The sequence below is a fragment of the Salvelinus sp. IW2-2015 genome, unplaced genomic scaffold, assembly GCF_002910315.2.
Source record: "Salvelinus sp. IW2-2015 unplaced genomic scaffold, ASM291031v2 Un_scaffold1099, whole genome shotgun sequence".
Classification (NCBI taxonomy): Eukaryota; Metazoa; Chordata; class Actinopteri; order Salmoniformes; family Salmonidae; genus Salvelinus; species Salvelinus sp. IW2-2015.
This window is the reverse complement of record NW_019942727.1, coordinates 195,524-203,303: the sequence shown is the minus strand read 5'-3', so window position 1 is coordinate 203,303 and position 7,780 is coordinate 195,524. Positions and strand designations below refer to the sequence as shown.

At 39.5% G+C, this 7,780-nt stretch overlaps 1 long non-coding RNA gene across 1 annotated transcript; it reads right to left on the bottom strand.

The window, feature by feature from the left end:
* Positions 1 to 643: 643 nt before the first annotated feature.
* LOC139024152 (uncharacterized) lies at positions 644 to 2,709 on the bottom strand. The gene is made up of 2 exons (XR_011475447.1): positions 2,563 to 2,709; positions 644 to 825 (listed from the first exon to the last, which is right to left on the bottom strand). It is a non-coding gene; the product is annotated as an uncharacterized lncRNA (long non-coding RNA).
* Positions 2,710 to 7,780: the final 5,071 nt, after the last annotated feature.

Here is a 7,780-nt window from a genome sequence, read left to right as displayed (position 1 = left end):
GCAGTAGTTTGNGCAGTAGTTTGTATTAGTAGTTGTAGCAGTGGTTTGTATTAGTAGTTGTAGCAGTAGTTTGTATTAGTTGAATTAGTAGTTGTAGCAGTAGTTTGCATTAGTAGTTGTAGCAGTGGTTTGTATTAGTTGAATTAGTAGTTGTAGCAGTAGTTTGTATTAGTAGTTGTAGCAGTGGTTTGTTTTAGTTTAAAAAAAAATCATTTGGAAACTTTTGAAAATGAGATTTCATCCTGCAAAATATCAAATAAGTAAATAGTTTAAGAGGATGCCATAATGTATACTTCTTTATTTCCGCTTCTCTATTTTCAACAATGATTTTGCTACTATTAGTAATTATTTTACAATCTTTAAAAAACAAGAAAACACACTACAATAAGTCAATAGAGACGTGTTAATATTATTTGTGACATATACAGCACCTGGAGAATATTCAACATTGAGACCTTTTTTGTCTCTTCAGTTCCATTCCCTAGTTTTTGCAAACCTGCATCTGCCTAATCCGCCATAGGTAACAGAGAAGAAATCTCAACCATTAATTGTTGATCAGGGCAGTTGGAAAAGCGCCAAAGGAAAACGATGACAAATATCTACACACCATGCGAACAGCAGTACAAACTGCACCACGAGCAGGATTGATTGGAGCAATTTAATATTTTCAACAAAATGTTTTTTTTTTTTATCCTAGGAGGACAGTTCTGAAAATAACTTTTTAATCATCTAAGGAGGCCCTGTGCCTCGTCTCTCTAGATGACTCTGTGTTGAAGACTTTCAGCCATTAGGAACCAGGAGCCGTCCTTCGCAAACGGAAAAGTCCTAGAAGGAAAAGTAGTGCTTAAGAACAGTCATATTTAGGGAGACAGTCTTTGTTAAAGAAATGCTGTGGCATGGTTAGGATTAGGATAAGTTTTTTGTCTTAACTAGTTTCATGATTTGAGGCCTCAAACTCTGGTATCCATCTTTTGCCACCCAGTAATGTACTCCCCACACATTCCCTCTCAAGGGGTCGTGAAGGTATGCGTCACAAGCCATAGTGACATGTACAATGCATTAGGAAATGGAATAATCCCTAACGTAACATTATGGCCCACACAAACTTAATGATGAATTCTCTTTTTCCAGGCCTTTGGAAATATATTTCTGAAATGTAAGTACAAATATGACATGTCATTCCTCATTTCTCTTTACGTCCAAGGCGTTATTTTTAGTCAAATAAATATGCATTTATCTTGTTTGTTGTGTTATTTTCCCTTCGTGCCACGCAGGTCAGGTAATTAAACAGCGGTTGTTGTCAATGTTTTTGTTGGCGAGCAAATGAAACTGTCATTGTAGCATCACAAATAATCAATTTGATGAGTCTTGTATATACTCTACTCAAAGTAATGTGATATTGATTGGGTCTCTCTGATGTGAGAATGATTATTGGCTTTTGACAAATTCCAGAGCAATCGTTTATTTTTTCCTTTTGTTTCCCCGCGCCAGTGCCACAGCTGAATCAAGCTGAACTGAATGTGTTTTCCAGTGTTTTGATAACATAAAGGGTTACATCTATGATTATATTACCTCTCTTCTTATCAATACATGATAGCATGCCTACCATTCAACATCTGACTACATCAAAAGTTACACAGCAAGATTTGCATTCAAATACACTCAATTCCAGACAGGCATCTCCATGGAACACACAGACGCAATGATAAGTTATTACATTTCATATGTTGCGAGGCATTGTGGACGTTGCTCTGCAAAACGAATACATTATTTAAATACATATCACCCTCTCCTGTCTATGCTGGTTATGGATTCAGTTCTGGATCAAAGTGACACAGACCAAAGCAATCATATCCACTGGTCTTAAATGTGGACCCCATGATGATGCATGGAGGTACGGTGCAGGGACTGGGGAGGGGCCCCGGATCACCTCAGATCTTATTGGTTTGGGTAGCACCTCAGTCCTTATTGTATAGTGTACCACCTCAGTCCCTATTGATTAGGGTAGAACCTCAGTCCTTATTGATTAGGGAAGAACCTCAGTCCTTAATGATTAGGGTAGCACCTCAGTCCTTATTGATTAGGGTAGCACCTCAGTCCTTATTGATTAGTGTAATTTAATAAAGAGAGCGAAACAGTTGGCCCCACTGCTTTAACAAGGTTAGCTAGGAAGGTCTAAGGAGAGAACGGTGTGTGTGTGTGGTGTACAGTTGAAGTCGAAAGTTTACATACACTTAGGTTGGAGTCATTAAAAACTAGTTTTTCAACACTCCACAAATTTCTTGTTAACAAAGTATAGTTTTGGCAAGTCGGTTAGGACATCGACTTTGTGCATGACAAGTAATTCTTCCAACAATTGTTTACAGACAGATTATTTAACTTATAATTCACTGTATCACAATTCCAGTGAGTCAGAAGTTTACATACACTAAGTTGACTGTGCCTTTAAACAGCTTGGAAAATTCCAGAAAATGGTGGCATTGCTTCAGAAGCTTCTGAAAGTCTAATTGACATAATTTGAGTCAATTGGAGGTGTACCTGTGGATGTATTTCAAGGCCTACCTTCAAAATCAGTGCCTCTTTGCTTGACATCATGGGAAAATCAAAAGAAATCAGCCAAGACCTCCACAAGTCTGGTTCATCCTTGGAGGAATTTCCAAACGCCTGTACAAACAATAATATGCAAGTATAAACACCATGGGACCACGCAGCCGTTCATACCGCTCAGGAAGGAGACATGTTCTGTCTCCTAGAGATGAATGTCTTTGGTGCGAAAAGTGCAAATCAATCCCAGAACAACAGCAAAAGGACCTTGTGAACTGCACATGGGGACAAAGATAATACTTTTTGGAGAAATGTCCTCTGGTCTGATGAAACAAAAATAGAACTGTTTGGCATAATGACCATCGTTATGTTTTGGAGGAAAAAGGGGGAGGCTTGCAAGCCGAAGAACACCATCCCAACCGTGAAGCACGGGGGTGGCAGCATCATGTTGTGGGTGTGCTTTGCGGCATGAGTAGGACAATTAGTGGATATATTGAAGCAACATCTCAAGACATCAGGAAGTTAAAGCTTAGTCACAAATGGGTCTTCCAAATGGATAATGACCCCAAGCATACTTCAAAGTTGTGGTTAAGGACAACAAAGTCCTGACAGATTAATTGACATCATTTGAGTCAATTGGAGATGTACCTGTGGATGTATTTCAAGGCCTACCTTCAAACTCAATGCCTCTTTGCTTGACATCATGGGAAAATTTGTGGCAGAACTGAAAAACCGTGTGCGAGCAAGAAGGCCTACAAACCTGACTCCGTACACCAGCTCTGTCAGGAGGAATGGGCCAAAATTCACCCAACTTATTGTGCGAAGCTTGTGGAAGGCTACCTGAAACGTTTGACCCAAAATAAACAATTTAAAGGCAATGCTACCAAATACTATTGAGTGTATGTAAACTTCTGACCCACTGGGAATAAATTAAATGATTTTATTTAAAATCAAATCAAATGTAATTATAAAGCCCTTCTTACATCAGCTGACATCACAAAGTGCTGTACAGGAACCCAGCCTTAAACCCAAACAGCAAGCATTGCAGGTGTAGAAGCACAGTGGCTAGGAAAAACTCCCTAGAAAGGCAGAACCTAGGAAGAAACCTAGAGAGGAACTAGGCTCTGAGGGTGCCAGTCCTCTTCTGGCTGTGCCGGGTGGAGATATAACAGAACATGGCCAAGATGTTCAAATGTTCTTAGATGACTAGCAGGGTCAAATAATAATAATCACAGTGGTTGTCGAGGGTGAAACATGGATGTGATGAAAGAATAAAAGCTGAAATAAATCATTCTCTCTACTATTAATCTGACATTTGACAGTCTTAAAATAAAGTGGTGATCCTAACTGACCTAAAATAGGGAATTTTTACTAGGATTAAATGTCAGGAATTGTGAAAAACTGAGTTTAATGTGTAAGGTGGATGTAAACTCCGACTTCAAACTGTATGTATGTATGTATGTATGTATGTATGTATGTATGTATGTATGTATGTATGTATGTATGTATGTATGTATGTATGGTATGTATGTTGTATGTATGTATGTAAAGTCACTAAATGCTGATGGGTGCATTTTGTGTGTTATGCCTATGGGTGTCTACAGAAATTAATATGTGTGTGTGTGTGTGTGTGTGCGTGCGTGCGTGCATGGTGTGTGTGTGTGTGTGTTGTGTGTGTGTGTGTGTTGTGTGTGTGTGTGTGTGGTGGTGTGTGTGTGTGCGTGCGTGCTGCAGGCAGCGTTCCCCTTTGCGCCGTGCACATGAAAACACCCCTTGCACATAAGGGGCTTGTGCATGGAAAAATCAATAGGTTGGTGATAGAAATATGCTGGAGTCATTCCCCAGGTGAGAGATTGATCCAAGCTCTACCAAGGTTTTCTCCGTCCCAACTCCAAATAATGCTTAGAGGCCAGCGGCCTGAAAAACCTTGCCACAACATCTACTACTGATAACGATGGCCTTACTCCACTGGACCAAGCATTACAGTAATATACTACTATCTCTACAGAGCCTTTAGAAGTAGTCATATCACTAGAATTATTCAACATTTTGTTGTGTTACAGTCCGAATTCAAAATTGATTAAATATACTTTTTTTCCTCACCCATCTCACACAATACCTCATAATGAAAAAGTTAAAACATATTATTATGCATTTTTGCWAATTTTTGGAAAATGAAATACAGATATATCATATTAACATAAGTATTCACACCCCTGAGTCAATACTTTGTAGAAGCACATTTGGCAGCGATTACAGCTGTGAGCCTTTCTGGGTAAGTCTCTAAGAGCTTTCTACACTTGGATTGTGCAATATTTGCCCATTATTCTTTTCAAAATTCTTCAAGCTCYGTCACATTGGTTGTTGATCATTGCTAGACAACTATGTTCAGGTCTTGCCATAGACTTTCAAGTAGATTTAAGTCTAAACTGTAACTTGGCCACTCTGGAACATAACCTGTCTTCTTGGTTAGCAAATCCATTGTAGTTTTGGCACTGAGCTGTAGGTTATTGTCCTGCAGAAAGGTGAAGTCATCTCCCAGTGTCTGGTGGAAAGCCGACTGAACCAGGTTTACTCTAGGATTTTGCCTGTGCTTTACTCCATTACGTTTATTTTGTATCCTGAAAAACTCAGTCCTTAACAATTACAAGCATACCCATAGCATGATGCTGGCACTACAATGCCTGAAAAGGAGAGTGATACTCAGTAATGTGTTGTATTGGATTTTCCCTAAACAGAACACTGTATTCAAGACAAAAAGTTATTGCTTTTCCAATTTTTTTTGCAGTATTACTTTAGTGCAAGAATTGACAACTTTGATGGGGGTGGGGGCCGCAAAAAAAAACGGAAGTCATCATGAGGGGCTGCAGTGGCTCGTGGACCCCCTCCACCTTGAGAGCAAAACAATTTAGTGCCCCTCCTTGTGACAGCGTATAGAAACAATTTACGTTTTACAGTTCATTTCCTGCAATTCTATACATTTAGTCTCTATTGACTAAGCCAGTTACGGACATTCAGAGACTAGTTTGAGTCCTCAACTGGCAGCTTCATTAAATAGTACCTGCAAAACACCAGTCTCAACGTCAACAGTGAAGAGGCGGGACTCCGGGATGCTGTTTCTCAAATTAGACACGCTAATGTACTTGTCCTCTTGCTCAGTTGTGCACCGGGGCTTCCCACTCCTCTTTCTATTCTGGTTGGGGCCAGTTTACACTGTTCTGTGAAGGGAGTAGTACACAGTGTTGTACAAGATCTTCAGTTTCTTGGCAATTTCTCACATGGAATAGCATGAATTTCTCCGAACAATAATAGACTGACGAGTTTCAGAAGAAAGTCCTTTGTTTCTGTCCATTTTGAGCCTGTAATTGAACCCACAAATGCTGATGCTCCAGATATCAACTAGTCTAAAGAAGGCCAGCTTTTTTGCTTCTTTAATCAGCACAAGTTTTCAGCTGTGCTAACATAATTGCAAAAGGGTTTTCTAATGATCAATTAGCCTTTTAAAATGATAAACTTGGATTAGCTAACAAAATGCGCCATTGGAACACAGGAGTGATGGTTGCTGATAATAGGCCTCTGTACACCTATGTAGATATTCCATAAAAAAATCTGCCGTTTCAAGCTACAATAGTCATTTACAACATTAATAATGTCTACACTGTATTTCTGATCAATTTGATGTTATTTTAATGGACCATTTTTTAAAAGAAGTGTTAGGAAGGATGTCTGTATCTTTGTAGGGACTGAGTGTATTGATACACCATCCAAAGTGTAATTAATAACTTCACCATGCTCAAAGGGAGATTCAGTGTCCCCCTTTTTTTTACCGATCTAACAATAGGTGCCCTTCTTTGCGAGAAATTTAAAATCTCCTTGGTCTTTGTGGTTGAATCTGTGTTTGAAATTCTCTGCTCGACTAAGGGACCTTACAGCTAATTGTATGTGTGGGGTACAGAGATGAGGTATTCAGTAAAAAATCATGTTAAACACTATTATTGCACACAGAGTGAGTCCATGCAACTTATTATGTGACTTGTTAAGGACATTTTTTACTCCTGAACTTATTTAGGCTTGCCATAACAAAGGAGTTGAATAATTACTTGCTCAAGACATTTAAACTTTTTATTTTTATTCATTTGAAAAAAATTGGGGAAAATATAATTCCACTTTGACATTTTGGGGCATTGTGCAAGGGCCAGTGACACAACATCTCACTGTAAGCCATTTAAATTCAAGCTGTAACGCAACAAAATGTGGAAACAGTCAAGGGGTGTGAATACTTTCTGAAGGCACAGTAATGGAGAATGTGTGAGGGGGACATCATCAAGACTAGTATTGTATATCACGTCGAGCTGTGCTGTGTCGCTTTTATTCATGCCAGCTTCTTCCCTTTCTTTCTTGATCCTTGTCTCTCGTTCACTCAGGCCTGGCAGTTGAAAAATGTAAGCTGCCTTTGCAGAGCAGTGGCTGATAAATACAGGGTGACAGCCAAACCGCGGAGGTAGCATTAGCTAGCGTGAGTGTTTTCAATTGCTCGACTAATGGGCATTCGGTCCAAGTTTCGACATTCCACTGCACCGTCTAATGAAAATACAGCCTCCTTACAAGTCGGTCATTTAACATCATTGTCGAGAAAGAGGGGAAAGAAAATGCTTCACGAAAAAAACTGTGGCTGAGATACACCGGATTCATTATAACTCCACCGTCCAGTTGAATAACGTGACAATAAAGATACTGGTGTTATCTAGCTGTTTTCCAAGAAGAAAAGATTATACCAAATTGGGTTGTTTCTCCTCCCCACAGGCTGCTACTGCGGTGAACAGTCTCTCATTACCCCGCAGTATCAGTAGAAACGTGTCCATTTTGAGTGATGACTTTCCTACAGGAACTAACAGCTGTATGTGCAAATCATGCATATAAATCAATGACCGGGGCCTATGTACTTTAAATGCACCCATTAATTAAGCAAATGTCAGATACGATGAACCGAGAAGTTCATTACATTTTTGCATTCAAACCATGGGATTATCTGTAGAGGAGACGATGTTATGCATAATGATTAACGCTAGTCTGAGTAATGCAGGGTGGCTGCCAGCTAGCCTTCAGTACAGATGTATGTACACTAGAGACAGAGCTCAACAGCTCCTCTCAGCAGAGTGAGAGAGAGGAGCAGGGATGGATGAGAGTTGATCAAAAGGAATACAAACAAAAAGGGATGGTGTGTGTGTGGTTTATG